The sequence below is a fragment of the Tenrec ecaudatus genome, unplaced genomic scaffold (assembly GCF_050624435.1).
Source record: "Tenrec ecaudatus isolate mTenEca1 unplaced genomic scaffold, mTenEca1.hap1 Scaffold_570, whole genome shotgun sequence".
NCBI lineage: Eukaryota > Metazoa > Chordata > Mammalia > Afrosoricida > Tenrecidae > Tenrec > Tenrec ecaudatus.
In genome coordinates this window covers 100,159-119,853 of record NW_027459481.1, presented here as the reverse complement: position 1 = coordinate 119,853, position 19,695 = coordinate 100,159, and the positions used below count along the sequence as shown (strand labels likewise).

Genomic DNA, 19,695 nt, shown 5'->3' with positions numbered 1-19,695 from the left:
TTATCTGAGTCTTTGCCGCTGGAGTTTCAGCCACAGGTGTGGGCCCTTTGGCGTGGACCGCCTCTCTCCTCTCTGGCTCCTCCCCAAGCCCCGCCCCAAGCCGGCCAGGCCCCGCCCACCCCCTCACCAGGCGCCTGTGCTGGCATCTCAGCAGAAATGGGCGGGGAAAGAGCTGCCTTGAGAGGAAGTGAAGGCAGACCCCTACCCCTCTCTGACCCCGCCAGCTCCTCCCACCCCGGGTCACGCCCAGACAGGGCCGGAAGTGGCGGTGTCTTATTCTGAACTGCAACTCACTGCAAGGATTCCACTGTCGGTACTCTGCTTGGGGTGCCAGAGAAGCGCCCACAGCCTGAGCACCCTGTTGCCGGCGCTCCCAGGTGGGAGGCTCTGGGCTCCGGGACATGTATGTGGGCGGAGGCTATTTTAGTCCAGCTGACTAGGGTGCAAGCGCCCTTTCTCTCCCCCAGGAACCCTACCAGTGCTTCTCTTGGTGAGAGGTGGGCGGGTGTCCCTAAGGCCAGTCCTATTTCCCCGCTTTCGGATTGGGTGGGGTTCATGGTGGGAGTCCCTGTTGGAGAAAGGGGATCACGGCTGGGGTTTTGGGGTCCGGGTTCCCAGATTTGTTGCTTTGTGAGTTTCCTAACCCCCCTCCCTTGTTTCCTTCCACACAGCGATGCCTGCTCCCCGAGACTCCTTGCACCTCCTCAGCTCAAAGGTGAGCCCCGGGGTCTTGTTCTGCTGACCTCCCTCTGGACCCGATCAGAGTCTGTTCTAGGCACAAGATTTCTTGCTGAGTTCGTGACAGAAACGTCTTCCCTGGCTTTAAAATATTGGTCGCGGCCCTTTTTTTTCTTAACCCCTTGTTTAGAATTCTATCTATATATTACTATGGTTTTTTAAACCATTCCCATTTCCACCATTCCTTGGTATTCTTTATTGCTTCTGTTGGGTTCAGTTTGTGAAGCACAGAAGGAGTGGATATCTGGAGATGAAATAACATGCGATGGTTTGTAAGGATGTCTGGGTGGGGTCGGGGTGGGTGGCTGGCAGAGTTGGGCACTAAGAATGAAGGATTGAGGGGACTGAACACTAGAACTGAAAGTGACTAATAAGCCTTTTTAAAGGCGATTGAATCATGGTGGGAAAATAGACAATATGAAATCGATTGTGGTAATGATTTTGCAGTGCTTAAGATGGCTGAACTATGGAATTGTGGGAATTTGTGGGATATGTGGATTCAGTGCCCCAAAAAGTGTTAAAGAAAAAAAGAAAGTTCTCCATCACAAAAGCAATCTAACTAAACTATGCACAGAAGAATCAAAAAAACAAACTGAAACAAAGAAACAAAAAAAAAAGTAATGCTAAAGTACTTGACTTCTATTTTGGGGATGAAAATGGAAGTGACCCTGAAATGGGCCCTTGGGTTATGAACGTTGTGAGGCTGAAGGACAATTTACTTTACCAGAGTGCAGCGAGAGCTGGCCAGCCTGCCTGCAGGGCAACAGCAGGCGCACAGTTGCCAGGATGTCCCAGGCTTTGATGGTGGAGCAGTTTGGAATGTGCCAGTTGAGATGCCTGGTAGGCGATGAGCCCACAGTTGTCGATCAACGAGTGCACGATGTCCATGGCCCTGAATGAGATGCTGAAGTCCAAGGGGACTTACTGGAGCACCTTGTGCACATACACAAGAGTAAGCCTCTGCTGCTGCACTGGCATTTCTTACAGTGCTCCCTCTGAGCCTTAGCTAGAGTCTCCATGGACTTATCAGGGTCAAGTGGGTTGTTTGACTGGGACAGTACACCTGGCAAAGGTAATGTAGGTGTCTTAAGGTGAGCTGAGGGAGGACAGAAACCTCCCCTGGAGCAGAAGGGCTAAAGCTTGCTGGATCTTGATTTTCAGGAATATAGACTGTGAAAGCAGGACCTCCAGATTCCTCTGACCTTTTGGGTTTTCAGCAGGAATTGCTGGAAAAGTTACCACAGGGATAACTGGCTTGTGGTGGCTAAGTGTTCATAGTGATGTCACTTTTTAATCCTTCAATGTTGGAATGATTTGATCTGATCTCCCCTGTAAGATGGGGGTGGAGAGAGAAGGGCTGGGTTAGAGGAGAGAGGAGGGAGGACAGAGGAGCGGAAGGAGGAGAAAGAGAGAGATTGGAGCAGCTTCCACACACCCTGATGGCCCCTAATCTGGATTCCCAGGCTGCCCCCTGCCCGACAAGGTGGGTATACCAGCCACTGAGTGGGGACTTAATTGTTTTTCTAGACACTACGTAGGTGGTCGACTGGTAGATCCTATTAGGAAAACACGTTGGAGATGCTCACATTGTGCACTGTGTGTCAGCATGCCAGTTGGATCCCTGGCCCACTGTCGGCGCTCTCCAACCCTGGGGTCCCCAGGCTCTCCCTCCTGTTCTCACAAACTTTTAAATAGTTGAGTTGGATTCCATTTTAGTTTCTTAGATCTTATCATTGTTTCAAAATGTTTCACAAAATGTCTATTTTCAATTCTATTATTTTACTTACATGATTTTTGTGTGTACATATGTGCATGTGTGTGTACCATGCACACGTTTTTGTAGTATCCTTTTGGATCACCACTAAGGAGGTCGACCAGTAGTCTTGTTCGGAAATATGTGTGCTACCTGCCAAGTGCGTATATAAATCCGCTATTCCTGTTTGTGCCCATTTTAGCCCTGCAGCCGGGCTGGCCAGCTCACTATTCGCTAGCAAACAGCATCACCTCCTCCTCCTCTTGTGTTTTAGGAGGGTATCGGTGTGTTGGAAAGATAGTCAGCATCTTAATATATAAGAGTTAATAGTTTGGGAGTTGGAGATTAGCAGTTAATCACTAGGGATTTAAGTACCAAATTATTTTTGAGTGTTGAAATGTAGCCTACAACTTTTTTACATTTACTAGCTATAGCATTTATCACCTATTTGGCATCTTTTTATATGAAATCATCAATTTATGATGAAGAAGGAATTTTCATTTGTTTCTGGAAGTTTTTCTTCCTTTTATTAATTCTTTTTTTCTGATTAATCTAGCTAGTACAATTTTTAATATGAGTGGTGGAAATGGACACGTATGTTTATGCTGATTCTGAGGTAGTGTGAATTTTTTCCTCTTCTACATGTGAAATTTGCAGTTTTTTTCATGAATGTGTATTAGCATATTGGATTTGACCTATTTCATGTTAGATTTGTAGTTGTTTTTAACGTGAAAAGCTTTTGACTTTGTTTAGTAAGTATTCTGTGTCTATTTAGATAATTGACTTTCCCCCCCATCAGTAGACATATCTGAGTGTTTATTTTCTTGTGTTAATTCAGTTCTGGGATGAATTAGAATTAATCATGATACATACTTATTTTAATATATTATCTGTCTCAGTTTCCTGCTTTTAATGTAACTTTTTCATTCAGATCCCTTATCAACACTGGTCTACAGTTTTCTTAAAGTATCATTATCTGACATTGGTCTCAGGTTACTTCTGGTCTCAGAGATGGTGTTACTAAGTACTCTCTCAAAACTATTGTTATGTTGGAACCCAATAAGTTGAACTTAAACAACAAAACAGTAAAAAAAAAGTGTTTATTCATCTTTTGTGAATACTCTGCCAAAATTTTTAGTTTTCATGTATCATACAGTTAGGCTGGAAGTTTCTCATGACATTTTATTTTGATTCAATTGATTATAGACCTTCTAAACATACTGAAATCCAGTGAGTTAACTATTGTCAGTCTCTTGCTCTGCTAGATCTCTGATCTTCCAGCTGAACCCTCAGTGTACAGGACTACATGATTCACAGTTTCCTTGAAAGACAAATAGCTACTCAAAACTTAGTGACTTTGGTGTATGTGCTTGGCTGGGGAGCCAATGGGGCGAAGCTACCATCTGTGGGATTATGACTGAACGCCTCTAAGTCAGAATCCCGCCCAGGAGGAACAATACGGCAGCGCCGCGGAGCCTCGGTTGGCCTCGGATAGCTGGTGCTCTGCCGTCCCTGCCGGCAGGCGGGCCACGAGCGCATCCGCTTCGGCGGGCCACACGCTTGCCCCCGCTGTGCTTCGGAACCGGGGTCTGGTACAGAGTGCCCCACGTCCCGGGAAACGGGTCGCGGCCGGAAAGGCGGCCGCCCCCTCGCCCGTCACGCACCGCACGTTCGTGGGGAGCCTGGTGCTAAACCATTCGTAGACGACCTGCTTCTGGGTCGGGGTTTTGTACATAGCAGAGCAGCTCCCTCGCTGCGATCTATTGAAAGTCAGCCCTCCACACAAGGGTTTGTAAAAAAAAAAAAAAAAACTTAGTGACTGTGCTGCCCTTAGACTAGAGCTCATGTTTGTGAAAATACTCTGCCATCTGGCATGCTGTGAGGCCCTTAGAGAACTGCCTTCAGCTCACCAAAAGAATGGATTAATGAGGGGTAGGAATGCCTCAGTGATTTCGTTGTCACCTTGTTTGTTCCAATTTTATTAACTGAAGAAACCTCTTCCCTTTTTTAATGAGAGAAATAATACCTTATGTAAACACACACTAATGTCTTTGTGTTTGTGCTGGATGCATATTTGTGGATTCTGAGACTGTTATGTCAGCTGTCATTGAGTCAATTCGATTTCACAGGGACCCATTGCACAACAACAAAGCACTGCACTCTCCTGTGCCATCCTCACAATTGAGGATGAATGTATGTTTTTAAAAATTTAATTAATTAATTTATTTTAACTCATTTTATTAGGGGCTTATACAGCTTGTATTACAATCCATGCATACATCCATTGTGTTAAGCACATTTGTACATATGTTGCTATCAATTGTTTTTAAAAAATTTTCTTTATACTTGAGCCCTTGGTATCAGCTCCTCGTTTTTTTCCTCCCTCATGAAGCCATGATAATTTATGTTTTTATTGCTTTTTCGTGTCTTATATTGACCGATGTCTCCCTTCCACCCCTTTTCTGTTGTCCATTCCTGAGAAGGAGTTATATGTAGATCATTGTGTTTATTTCCTCCTTCACCCCCCACCTACTACTTACCCCCCTGGTATTGCTACTCTGATTATCGGTCCTGCTGGGTTTTATCTGCCCTTGATTCCCTGTGTTTCTAGCTCTTATCGGTAACCATGTGCTTTCTCTAGTCTAGCCAGAATTGTATGGTAGGTTTGGGTTCATGATAGTGGGGCGGGGAGGGGGGGGTGGGGGGGGGAGGGAGCACTAAAGATGTAGAGAAAAGTTGTATGTTTCATTGGTGCTATACTGCACCCTAACTGGCTCTTCTCATCCTTTCACCTTTTCTGATAGGTTGGTTTATTGTGCCAACTTGGGCAATAGGAACATTGTATTAATAATGTTGCAGTTTGATTGGAGGGCAAATAGATAAATGGCTAGGCAAATCCTGCCTCTCTCTCTCTCTCTCTCTCTCTTGCTCCCTTCTGATCAGATCAGGGTGTGCCTGCTAGTTCTCTGCCCCAACTTGTGAGCTACACTAACAGTGGGACTGCCAACCTGTGGATCATGTCGCTAGAACTTGAGATTCCTTCGAGAAGTGGTTCATCATGTTGCTGGTTTATACATCACTTGAGCTTGGGACTGTTGGATCCTATTGTCTTGCTGACTGTTGATGACCTGACCTTCTGTTTGCTTCCTGTGTCCACACTGCCTGCATTGCCCTACATAAGACTCACCTGTCTGCTTCCTTGACCTTGGACCCAGGGGCTCTCATGAGTTGAAGGATTTCCAGTATATTAAATGTTTCATGGAAGTGAGATGAACTGAGCACTTTGTACAGCTGTGTGGACTAATTAGCTGCTATATTCTTTTGTGCTTTATATGTCTATCCATTATATATAATACATAATAATATATAATGATTATATATATTATATAGAATGATTTTATATATCATGATATATATAATATATATAATAGATGTATACAGCACATAAATATATATACATATATATGTATATATATTTACAAGTGTCCTGGTTTAGTTTATAAAATACCCTTCTGTAAGGGGGTGTCCACTTGCCTACAGATGGACTGTATGTCTCATTCCATACTCCCCTTCTTTGACATTGATAGGATTTTTTGTTTTGTGTCTCTGATGCCTGATCCCTGATCCTATTGATACCTCATGATCACACGGGTTTGTGTGCTTCTTCCATGTGGAGTTTGTTGCTTCTCAGCTAGATGACCTTTGGGACCCCAGATGCAATTATTTTGATAGGCAGACAGCATCAACTTTCTGCACCATTTTGTCTTAATTGATTGTGTCAGGAAGCTGAGCATCACAGAATGCCAGGTTATTAGAGCAAAGTCTCCTTTCATTGAGGGAGTACTGGAATAGAGGTCCAATGTCCGTCTGCTACCTTAATACTTAACATTTAAATATATGTACATAGATTTATTTCCATTTCATCATATATATTTAAATATGCAAATGACTGTATTTAGAAATTTATAAATGCCCTTTGTCTCCTAGTACTTTCCTCTATTTCCTTTTACTTTCCTCTTGTCCCACTATCATGTTTGGCATTCATCAGTTTTCAGTAATTCCTCTCATTACATTGCCCTTGATCACGCCCTACCAGGCATCCCAGAGTATCTTCGACATCGATTTTAGGATTTTAGATTACTTGTGTCCTTGACCCCAGGTTAACAACCACTTCCTTTCCCCCCCCCCCCCGCCCGCTTCCCCGTCTCCTGTATCCCCCCCCAGAACCATCAGCCCCATTGTTTTCTCCTCTGGTGTGTTTATCTTGCCTATCTTATCTAGATAGACATGCAAAGACAATAGTAAGCACAAACACAAGACAGAGCAAAACAAACAAAAAACAACTATTGGAGAAAAAGAGAAAAGACTAGAAATCGTCCCAGGTTTGTTTTTTGACCATTAGGAGTATTTTACTATCGGTTGAGTTTGATGTGGTACCATGCCTTGGCCACACACTCTATTTTTTAATTTCCCGGGCACTTCATTGCTTTGCTCCCCTTGCTGCTCTGTTGCATGCCCTTAGCATTTTGCCCCAGTGTGGTGGAGTCAGATCGAGCACATTTCCCACACTGTGCCACTAGTGTTGTCCCTCATAGTGCTATGGGTCATTGAGGGATGTTGTGTCTTGTGGTGTGGCTGGGCCTATGGTCCTCTCTGTGCATTGGCCAATTTGAGCAAGAATATCATGCTTGGGGTTTGGTGGGCCGTGATGTGAGGGTGAACAAATTGTCGCAGTCACTTTGTTAATCCATTTAGTAGAGGGATTCATGTTTTTCACTGCCCTTCGTCTTTTGCAAACAGAATATCCTTTTCAAGGAATGATGTTTTCTGATAATATGTCCAAAGTATATAATATGAACTCTCACCATCCTTACCTCTAAGTAGCACTCTGTCATTACTTCTTCCAAGACAGACTTGTTTGTCCTTTGCCTGTCCATGGTAAGTGAGATATTCTTGACCAGAACCACAATTCTAATGCATTCATTGTTCCTCAGCCTTCCTTTGTCCATCTTTCAAATGCACATGAAATCAATTGACAATAGCATGTTTTGGTCAGGTGAACCGAGTCCTCGAGGTAATATCTTTTCCTTTCAATACTCTAAAGAGGCATAGTTCAGCAGATTTAGCTAATACAGTGTAACTATTGATCTCTTGACTATTATTTTCAGTATTCAGGGTTTTTGTTTGGTCTTTTTTCCATAAGCTAACCAATTTTCTGGAAGGAGTTAAAATTTACTCAAGCTTTAGATTAAGAATTTTGATAAATGAGAGGCTGTCAGAGCCAGCCGACTAGTCAAACAGTCCTGAAAGGGGGAGTGATGATTAAGGAAAAAGGAGAGACAAAAAGTATTGGGAGGGCAACAGGGAATACTGAAGCCTGGAGTTTATTTTACATATTTTTTTATCCATGCAGATACAACCGGGGTTAATTATCTCATTGTTAAGCAACTACATTTGATACATTTGCATACTTCCTTGTTCTTGTTTTTAAGTGTCTATTCTAAACATAAAGTCGCAGAAGAAATCACACAATGATACATAGGTCATGAGAATTCTGTCCTTTCAAGGCTGAGTCTTAATGGCCTTCAACATCTCCCCCTTTTCTATTTACTGAAGGTGTCTTTACTCAAAATGTCGGCAACTGACTGTGCCTGTCTTAGGTTGTGGAGTCCTCAAATCACCCTTACCTGTCATCAGTCACAGTCCTGTTGGTGACTATGACCCGTGTTAGTTTGGGAAACTCAGACTCCATCTTACGCGTCTCTGACTAACCAGCCTCCGTCTTACACCCCTGTTTGGGGAGGGGGCAAAGTGCACAGGTGTACTTCATGAAGCTTTGTTCTTAAGTCCAATAATTCAACCATAACCCTGTGCAGTATCATAGGGAGTATGCATGAGATCAACAATACACACACTCCCGCTCTGACTAGAGACATAAGCATGTGAGGTAGGCCTCTGAGATTTCCTAATGAAGGGAAAGCAACTCAAAAGTGCTGGAGCCAATCCTCAGCAAGTTTAGCGGCATCAAAATCAAGAGACTTAGCATATTTTATGGCTAATATTTTTTGATGGAGTTGTAATAAATCTAAAGACTCATTAGTATTGTGCTATGTACCTTGAAGATGGTTCTTCACTTTAATCCAGCTATACTGACTGTTATTGTACTATTTAGGTGTAACACAGATCCATGTACGTACAGCATGGCACTGTAGACTAGACCTGGCCTTAAGCCCTTGCACCTCATCTCCTAAATACATGACCATGTCATAAAGAGCATTTACTTTTTGTTCTAACTTCCTGTCTATATCTTCTTGAGTTCCCAACACAGTAGTCACATTTTTGGATAATTCATTTACACAGTGGGCAGTTTGTATGATTTGTGAAAGTACAATTGCTGCAGTAGTAGCAGTAGCACCTAAACTTAGTATATGTAAAATACTTGCTATAAGCAAACCTACAAAGCACATGGGTCTGGTTAATGCTTTTCAATCTCTTCTAATACCTGTAACCCTCTTTCTGAACACCAAGCCCCAGTAATATTCACTGGTAGCATAACAAAAGAAGATTGATACAAAATGGCGATGATAATATCTTCAGGGGACCAGGTAATAAAAGTAGACAAATTACAATTATTACAAGACATGTTAAACTTAGAATCATCATGATCTATAGTAATATTCCCTGCCAAAAGTACATAAGGCGATGGTACTCAGGCAGTAACGTTTCCCTGCGGTCTGGAGGAAGGGCCCATAAGCTTCGTGTCCACTAAAGCAGCCCCTATTTTCCACCATTGAATTTGTGGAAAACCCGAGTCTGACCACCAAAGTCCTACAGACAGCCCCCTTTCCCATTCAGCAGTGTTTTTTTTTTAGTATTGTCCTGGTTGCGAGACCAAGCTATGATATATAATTCCTTTGAGATATTATACCTGATGGGCTTGTCCGTGAGACACAATCTCTACAATATGCTTTTATTCTTTTGAGTCTCTAGTCCACAAGGGGAAAAAGACTGCGGAGTGGGTGAGATTACATTTCCTTCACTTTGTACAGGGAGGGCATGAGTCATTAACTCACACCTTGATTTCCGGACCTTCCCAGACAGGAGGATGTAAGAAGGGTAAATCAGGAACAGAAGCCTATACTGCTCACTGAGCAATGTCCTCAGAAACACACCGAGGCAAATTACCATCCGCATGGTTTGCAAACCGCACCAACTCTTCAGGCAGCCACCGTGCTCCATCAGCATCCTGCGTAAAAACACAAACATGCCCTCGTCCCCATATTAATACCGGTTCGGGGCCAACCCTTGAGGCAAAACAAGCCAATGAGATCTCTTCATAGGCTCTTTGAAGTTGGTGGAAGGGACGCTAAAGGCAAATCTTTTACAATCATTTGGATCCAAGGGCATGGTATAAAAACAATCTTTTAAATCTAAAATGATCTCATATGTATTGGCTGGAATAGCAGAGGGGGAAGGGAGCCCAGCCTGCAGGGCTCCCATAAGTTCCATAGTATTATTAACCCTCCTTTACTGTTTTTCCTTACAAAGAAGCTGCTGTCGCAAGCCCCTGAGTAAAGAAAGGTCCAATGTCCGAGCATAGTCTGATATATTTGGACATGTTGCCCTTTTTTCTAAAAGGTCTCAGCACTGCCTGGCATTTTCAAAAGCCAATTGTTTCCATTCTGTGAGGGCAAGTACCGCGATGGAAAGTGTATCTAATAAAGATTGAGTAAAAGGGTACTCGGGACATATTGGTCACAAGCAACCTTGAATTCTTTTAGCTGTTTGAAAGGAATAGGAGTATGATCTCTCATCAGATTACCCTGGGCATCCTGTCACTCAGTTACAGGGAACTGCATACTGAACTCCCCTATAGCCTCTCCTTGTTTTGCTGCATGTGCGGCAGCACTAAGCATAGATCCTTTCCTGGAGCCCCAGTCACAACCAGTGCTGCAACTGGCAAGTCTTCTAGAAAAGGATTCCTTTCACTGAATGCACTCTGAAGCCTCTGAAATACCTTGGCCCCATTAAGTTTTGGCACCCATTCATGGGACTCTATCTCAGAGTGCTTTTCTATTAACTTGACTTGCATTTCCCTCATCTTTGCTGCTAATGATGCATAAGCTTCCTCCCAGCCTACCACCTTTGTTTAATCTGGGCAGGACTTCTGAGTATCTTGCACCAGGTTTTGATTCTCAGGTTGAAGTGCCTCGGAGGCAGCGAAAATACCCAAATCCTCATCATGATAATGTGCCACCTTGTCCTCTAAGGGCTCCCCATCGCCTGGGTCAAGGGGTTCCTCATCCTTGCTTTCAAAGCCCTCCAGTTAACTTTTCAGTGACTTCAGTGGTTGAGGAGGAGGCAGAGGCGCAGAAGGAAGTTTACTTTCACTTTTGTTTGAGCATGCAAATTGGTGTTCAGGCTGGAGTCCCTCATGCCTGTGGCACAGGCTATCCCTAACTAAATCCCATAAGCTAAACGTGTCTATGGGAACCTTCTATGTCCATTAGTTGTGTAGTGATCTTTTAACCATTTCCCTACTTTTTGCCAAGTTTCAATATTTACAGTCCCTTCCTCAGGAAACCAAGGACATACCTTAACCACAAAATCTAAAAACTTCTCTATTCTTTGGTAGCTTACTTTTGCTCCTCTAGCTTTTAACATATCTTGAAAAATATTTACAAAAATCTGTTTGCTATTTCCTTGCCCCATTTTTCTCCCAATAGCTACTCACGTCACCACCAATCTCTTTGTGTACACCTTTGTAATCCACGGTGTCCTTCACTTTGTCCCCCGTTTTCAGTGTCCCTGGTTTGGGCGCCACTCTTGTCCAAGCCAGCCAATGAGTTGAACAGTCCTGAAAGAGGGAGTGAGACAGAATTTATTGGGAGGGCAATAGTGAATACTGAAGCCTCGCGTTTATTTTTCATACTCCTTTTAACCATGCAGAAACAACCTGGGGTTAATTATCTCATTGTTAAGCAAGCATATTTGGTACACATAGCAACTCTTGTGACCTATTTTCCCAGAGCTTGCACACGTTCTTGTTCTTAACAGTCTGTTCTAAATGTAAACTCACAGAAGAAATCAGCAAACAGTGACACATAGGTCTTGAGACTTCTCAGCCGTTTCAAGGCTGAGTCTTTATGGCCTTCAACAAGGGTCCTAGAATCCAACCTTGTTCTTCAACCTGCCTGCCCCAGAGCTCTGAAATTGGAACCTGGACTTATAACATAGGGGGATGGTGAGCCTTATATTCCACATATGCATGATGAGTGGGTAGGAGAAATTTTATGAAATGTGTATTTCTCTAGTAGGCTGATTTGCAGATTAGTTTTATAGGGGCACTAACCTACACCTCTGTCAGATAACTGCCACTTCACACCTCCTTGCCTTAGAAACTCACTGGTGCTTGCAAAAGGCCAATGGTAATGATATCCAAGTAGCCACTCAGGCTAATGCCCCCCACTTGATCGCAGCACAGCCTCTTCCCTCCACACTCATTTTGTCTTCCTACCCCTTCATGTTTTACAAGCTCATGCCCACACACTAGCTATCCACCCTCTTCCTAGAAGCCCAAGTCTATGGATGGGACATCCTAGAATACAAGTGAATAAGCCCTTTCCAACAGTTTGTGTTGTTTGTCATCAGTTGAACATTATTTAGAGAGCTTGAACCTCATGCTCTGGGCAAAGATGACGGAAGATAAGTTATCTCTTTCCTTGATCCATCTCATTTACCTTCAAGCTTCAGCCGTCACCTTGGCTCTTGGCATTACCCATTTACCTACAACTAGGCATTCTTTGAGTATAGCATGCATCCTTTTACAAAGGCTTTATCATTGCCATCTGTAAACACAAGAGCTGCAGAGAGGAGAAAATAAGCATCCCCCTTGGCCTGTTTCCTAGTTAAGGCTGTCTCTGCATTGACCAGCTCACCTCTAGGATTTGCTGTTCATGTCCCTCTGTCTCTTATTGTCCACTTCAAAAAGAAGTTTCACTGATTAGCACACTCTGCTGTGCATATTACTATGGGCCTCTAATGGATTCCCCCAGCCTAAGTCATTTCTTAACACTCAGTAGATTATTCAAGGAGATGCGAGCTCATAAAGTTTGATGAAGAGCCCAGATGAGTTGGAGTGAACACACACTAGCAGGAAACTCACAAAATGACATTTGTATTCTAACAGTCATATTAACATACACATGCATATTGTGAACAAATTAGCACATCTACTACAACTAACAAATCTTCATATAATACCCTCAGATTAATAAATACACATGCATTTACTTAAGAAAAACCACAAAGACACACTAAAATATACTAGAATTATAATAATAAAATAAATGCAGAACAGACTACAAGTTCTGTCACATTGTATAACATCTTAAGGCAATGTGCTAGCACACACAAAACACACACAAAAGCACACACAAAAAATAAAGTGCATACAAAAACATACACTGAGCTACAAGAATGTGGAGGTCTGTGGTAGGGACATTTTCTCTGCAGGTAGAGGAAATAGGTACCTAATTTAACTAATCCTTCTTAGGCTCCTCTACATTTCTCCCCTGAGGGCCCCTTTTATCTGTGGGCTTTCAGTGACCCCTGAGCCCAGCCATATCCCTGTATTGGTGTTTGTGTCTGGGTTCCCACAACCTTTCCCTCTGTGTGTCCGACTCAGAAATACACGATCGTAACTACAGCAGTCACACTGCTAATTGAGGGAAAATCAGTTCCTGGTCATGTCTCTAGAGAAGGATATTCTGCTCTCAATAATATGTGGAGGCATAGCCACCCACAGAACTTGAAGGGAACCTGTGGGTGCCCTGTGCAGAATAGGACGTGTATAGCCCATGCACAAGGGGACATAGGGCACGAAGGGAGGTGAGTTCTGTGGAGGTACCTTGAGACTAAGCATAAAATGTGTCTTGTCTCCCTTTTCCCACTCTTGTATCAATATTCACAACTACTGAATTAAACAAACAGCCTTTGGAGAAAAAAAAAAAAACGGACTCTAAAATCAGTCTGTGGTGGACAAGGGCAGACAGGAGCTGTGAATTAATAAAATGAATGAACTCAGAGAAGAAAGTCTCCAATTGGATGAATGGAGACAGGCGACTTGATATAGGATTGGGCTACTGGTGATAAGTTCTTGTAATATGTTGTCTGGAAAAATATATATACACACAAGCTAATAAAGTGAGATCCTTTGCACAGCAGGGACTGTTGTCCCAGGGAAGGAGGGAATACAGGAGGGGTATTGAATGCAAGGCATAAAGAGCTTGATGAAGCAGATGATGTGAACAGAATTCATCCTAGATGTAGGAATTACCAATTATATGGGAAATGTGGCGCGATTCAAGGGGAAAACGAAACAGAAACTAAGTTCAAAATCATCCTATCGTCACAGGGAGATTGGGTGAGTGTTTGAGAAAGATGTGAGGAGATGCACTGATTCCCTGAGGGATACCAAGAAGGAGAAGAATCCCCAGACACAACAGGAAGCCAGTGGTGAAGCTCCATCTGCACCTGCTCCTCGGTCTGAGACCTGTGCTCTGGGTCCTGAGGGCCCCTGCAGCCTAACCTCTTCCACTAGAGTACATTCGTGTCTTGGTTAACTCTGACTTCCCCTAACTGTATGCGTTGGTCTGGGTAGATTAGAGAAACAAATCCATAGACACACGCATATTGTGTATAAGAGATTTAATATAAAGGGCAATTGTACATTAAGAAAGCATCTCAACCCCAGTTAGGTCCAAGCCTATAAGTCCATAATTTGCATATATGTCGGATACCAATGTATAAATTCCTCTTCAGACTTATGAAGTACATGCAATGATCCAGAATGCAAGATGATCACAGGAAAGTGGGCAGAAAGTCTTTGGATCGAGTGGCATTGTAAGTTTCTCAGTGCTGACGGGGGCTCTACATGGATTCTCCAGCACCCAGGGCTTCATGAGGTAGATCCACATGGCTTCTACTCAGGGATGTCTCACAGGGGGTCACCCTTGTCAGTAGGGTGTCTCCCAGGGATTAGAAAGAGTGTCTTCCCCTCAAAGATGGAATATGGGATTTCCCAGAATTCTCAGGAGATCGAGATGCCCACACATAGGCGTCATTGGCTATGATCCAATTGACAGACTCCAACCCTTCCCTCTTTATCCTCTCAAGTCCCAAATTTACACCAGATTATATAACTACCACACTGTTGAGTCTTTTGCACAGAATTACAGAGCTATGTCCTCGAATTTCAGATTGTCCATTTGAAGTTATAGTATATCTTACTATTGTCTCTGGAGATGGTAAATTGGCCCTTCAGAGAATCTATGTGGCTTTTCCTACCAACACTATTAATGTATGAAACCCACTTCCGCCCATTCTCTTGGCCTAGGCAGACCCTCTGTGTATTATACACACAGACAGTGAATGCAGAGACAGCAGGGGAGAGTCTCAGAGAAGCCTCAGGCTGCCTAAAGTCTCCCTCAGATTCCATAGCTCCACCTCACACTGGACACCTGTAAACACACCGACATCCTGATGATGAAAATCATAACATATTCACTGCCTCTCACTCACGCCCCCTCTTACACACTTTATCTGCATCAAAGCACCATTTGAAATTCCAAAAAGGAAAATTGAGCTCAATACAGATTCCATGGTGACTTGATGTGTTCAGTCCTGAATGTTGGCACCTGGGAATTCCAGAGTTGGAGCACCTCTCCAAGAACTTCAGAGTTGGGACTTGGATGGTTTTCATCAGCAGGGGAGATGTCTATTTGCATACCTTTTGCCTATATAGTCATAAGTAATGTTGAATGACTTCTAAGAGAGTCACTCCAAGAGTAGCTAAGGATGTTCTAGATATCTTGGAGAGCTCTGCGTGTGGAGTTCATTATGCGATGGGCTGCTAAATGCAAGGTCAATCATTTTAAATCTCCAATGGCTGTGCAGGGGAAAGAATGCTCTCCACACCCATGAAGGTTTACAGATGCAGAAGCCTAGAAGGGCAGTCCTATTCTATCCTATAGGGTTGTTATGAGAAAGAATTGACTTAATGGAAATGTCAACCTACAGTTAGAGACACTTCCTTGAAATGTGCCCACCTCCTCCCCACCCCTTTGTGTGGTGCTTATTCTTTTCTTGATGCAGTTAAATATTCCCCGTAGAAATATATATTTAATCTGACACAAGCTTCCCTTGTCTAATTCTGTTTTAAATTATCTTTTGGAAAGGAAATTCATATGCTAAAAGTAAAACCCTCATCATCACCTTCTAGACCTTCCCTAATTGTCCACTAGAGCTGAATATGACAGTGGCTCCTGAGTTTTGCTCCTTCCCTGCAGGTTTGTCTTGCCTTAATCAAGCTTGCCTTCCCTTCACAAATCTTTTGCACACCAAGAATTTTAAGGTATCAAGTTACACTTAGATGTTCTTTAAATGCTGAAGATCTCTACATCTCCCAGAGAAGCCAATGCTGTTCGTGAATTTGCATAACACATCAGGACGTTTCCAGGGCATCTTCCTAAAACTAGAGGAAGTCTCCCATGGTTAAGGAGATGATTTTGTTCTCCAAATCTAGGTATTATGCTTTACAATACTAATGCTTTCTTTTTTATTAAATACTTTTATTGGGGACTCTTATGGCTCATATCACCATCCATGCATTCGTCCATTGTCAAGCTCATTTGTACATATGCTGCCATCATCATGTTGGAAGTGTTTGCTTTCTACCTGAGCCCTTGATATCAGCTCCTCATTTCCCCCCTCCCTCTCCCACTCTTCTTCCTTCATGAACCTTGATAAATTTTTATTTTACATTTTCCACTGTCTCCCTTCACCCATTTTTCCATTGTTTGTCCCACTGGGAGGGAGGTATATGTCAGTCCTTGTGATTGATGCCCCCTTTCTACTCCCATCTTCCCATTATCCTCTTGGTATCTCTATTCTCATTATTGGCCCTGAGGGTTTTATCTGTCCTGGATTCCTTTTGTTGTGAGATCTTAGCTGTAGAAGTGTACGTGCTCTGGTCTAGTCAGATTTGTAAGGTAGAATTGAGGTCATGATAGTGGGGGGAGAAGCATTAAAGAACTAGAGGAAAGTTGTCTGTTTCATTGGTGCTGTAGTACACTCTGACTGACTCTTCTCTTTCTTGTGACCCATATGTAAGGGGATTTCCAATTGTCTATAGATGGGCTTTGGGTCTCCACTGCACACACTTCTTCATTCACATGGATATGATTAAAAAAATTTTTTTTTGTTCTGGGTCTTTGATGCCTGATACATGATCACATGGACACTTCATGATCACACAGACTGGTGTGCTTCTTCCATTTTTGCTTCTCAACTACATGTCTGTTTGTTTATCTTCAAGCCAGTAAGACCAGAGCCACTATATCTTTTGATAGCAATGAACCATCAGCTTTCTTCACCACATTTGCTTATGCACCCAATTTGTCGACCGCCATCGTGTTGGGAAAGTGAGCATCACAGAATGCAGGGTTTTAGAACAAAGTGTTCTTACATTTGGGGAGTATTTGAGTTGAGGTCCAGTTTCCATCTTCAACCTTAATACCTAACATATCTATTTCCCTGCCATTACATATAAATATATTTACATAGGTATATGCCTATATTTAGACCTCTGTAAATGCCCTTTGCTTTCTAATTTTTCCTCCATTTCCTTTTACTTTCCTCTTGTCCCACTAACATGTTCAGTCTTAATTTGAGTTTCAGTAATTCCTCGCTCTGACTTTGCCCTCGATTAATCCCCACTAGGCATCCTATGCTTTCTCTCGAACGATTTTAGTTCATTTGTTGTTAACTTGACCTTGGGTTGGTTGATCCCCTCACCCCCACCTTCTATTCTCCCACCTCTCCTTCTCCCATGTCCCCCCGGGACCACTGGTCCTGTTTTTCCTTCTCTGAATTGTTTATCCAGTCTTCTATCTAGATCGACATGCAGAGACATTAATAAGAACAAAAACAAGGCAAAGCCAAACAAAACAACAGAGGAAGACAAAACCAACCGAACAAACAGAAATAACAACAAAAAGATAGCCAGTGACAAAACAAGAAATGCATATAAATCGTTGCAGGCTGGTTTTTGACTTTTAGGAATGCTTTCAAGTCGAGTCTGAAGGGGTGCTGTGTCACACTGTCCCCAACATCTAATTTTGGCATTCCCCGGGGACTTCATTGCTTTGCTTCCCTTGCTGTTGCATGCCCTTAGTATTTTGCCCCAATGTGATGGGGTCTGATCAGACACAAGTCCCACCCTGAGTCTCCAGTGTTGTCCCCCATAGTGATATGGTTCAGTTAGGGACATCATGTCTTGTGGTGTGACTGGCCCTATGATCCTCACTGTGCCTTATCTGCTATGAGCAGTAATATCGTCCTTGGGGATTAGTGGGTCAGGATGTGTTCTTCTCACACTCCTACCCTCTTCGCTTCTCCCGTGTGCTCTAATCACAGATGCACATGTCCCCAAGCTTCAGCTTCAGTTCTGTTCTCTGAATTGCCTTCTTTAGGTAGGGGTGGGGGGAAGGGAAGGGGGAGAGTCCACATAGTTGGGATTGGGGCAAGCGCCATTATATGATTTCTAATGACTATGAGACATTTTGATGCTTTATTAAGAATCTCAAAATGTCAGTTTCTCCAAGTTTCAAAAATACATGCAACTGTCAATTATTTCAGAAATGGTAAAATCAGGTTTGCTTTTGTTTTCTCTTCACAGGAGATATTTGGGCTGGGATTCACACACATATAGTTTCAACCTACAGTAACTGGTAAAAAAGAATTAGGATGGAGAGTAACTGATTGTGTTGAGAGAAGCACATGGAGGTCAGATTTTAACAGCCTAGAGAGATTATCGGTCCGTCTGGGATTGATTTCAACTTGTCCCAAGTGTGATTTCTTTCTCCCCTGTCTTCTCAGGAAGAACAAGGAATTTTAATTTTTAGGATCTTCCCTTCAGGAAAATAAGAGACATGAGAACTGTAGTTGCTGAAGTGTCCTTGAAGAGGTACTCCACGTGGGTGAACTGAGAAACTCCAGACACAAGAGGAAACAAACTTGGCATCCCCTGCACCTGCTCCTGTGGCAAAGATTGTGTCCCATGTACCCTGAGCTCCCTCTGCTGCCCAGTTAGTGTTGTGATGCTTGAGATGTTTGACCATTTAGCCTTCACTGTGTCTCCTGGTAAGTTTCCTACATTTACATGTCATTGTCCTCAGGTTTCAGATTGTTCAGTTAAAGTACACCCAGCTGGTTGAGCTGTTGTGGTTTCAATGTATCAATATGTGAAAACTGAGTTGTTGCTAAGACTCTCATCACAAGACTTCTTTGCCACCTAACACAGGTTGTGTTTCCCAGAACCTGATAGATCTAGAAACTTGATATCTGCAGACCTGAAAGTTAGACATAGCACTTTGAGACATTGCACATAGCTTTCCCAACTCATGACTGGTCTGTAGCAGCTCTACCTGAACAATCACACCTAGGAATAAAGGGGGGGGGATATAATTTAAAACCATTCTAAGATGAAAATCATTGTTTTTGACATGAAGGTGCTTACAGGGTAGGACATTCATGTCACCAGGAAGAATCCAGAAGGGTGTTACCTCCACAGGCATCTATGATCAACATGGTAAGGATGAAGACCTAAGAAGTCTGACTTTCATTTGTGACTTGGAGCTCTGTTACCATATTTTACTCTAGGTGATTCACGTGTGCTGTGCATGTGGAAGCAGAAGGAGGATGGTTCTGAGTAGGAGCAGCTGAGTAATGGCCTCTAGAGGGAATTTTTCTGACCTTTGTTCTGTGAGGTCAATCTCTACCCTTCATCATTTGCACTCACTATGGACAAACAATTTCTTCCTGAAAACCATGTGTAGATTTGTAGAAATGCAGACAGTTGGCCTGAGGTGTGAGCCATAATGAAGGGAATTCCTGGGGATACTATTATTCTTGGAATGTTTCACTTTCTCTCTGGGCAGCCCAGTTCTACCCTTAGTACAAGGGTACCCGATGAAATGTGCATGCTGTAGGGTTAAAGTGGGAGGTAAAATGATGAACATTTCTGAGAATTTGCTTCTCTTCAAAACAAAACAAATCACTTTTATTGGCACTTTTCAAGTTATCGTATAATTCAATACCTCAATCATATCAAGAAGAGTTGTACAATCTCTACCACAGTCAAT

At 42.9% G+C, this 19,695-nt stretch overlaps 1 long non-coding RNA gene across 2 annotated transcripts; it reads left to right on the top strand.

The window, feature by feature from the left end:
- Nucleotides 1–272: 272 nt before the first annotated feature.
- Nucleotides 273–19,380, top strand: LOC142436751 (uncharacterized). Of its 2 annotated transcripts, none has more exons than XR_012782095.1 (4): nucleotides 273–377; nucleotides 672–715; nucleotides 18,431–18,694; nucleotides 19,073–19,380. It is a non-coding gene; the product is annotated as an uncharacterized LOC142436751 (long non-coding RNA). The 2 variants fall into 2 exon arrangements; XR_012782094.1 differs by having other exon boundaries at nucleotides 19,063–19,380.
- The last annotated feature ends 315 nt before the right edge of the window (nucleotides 19,381–19,695 follow it).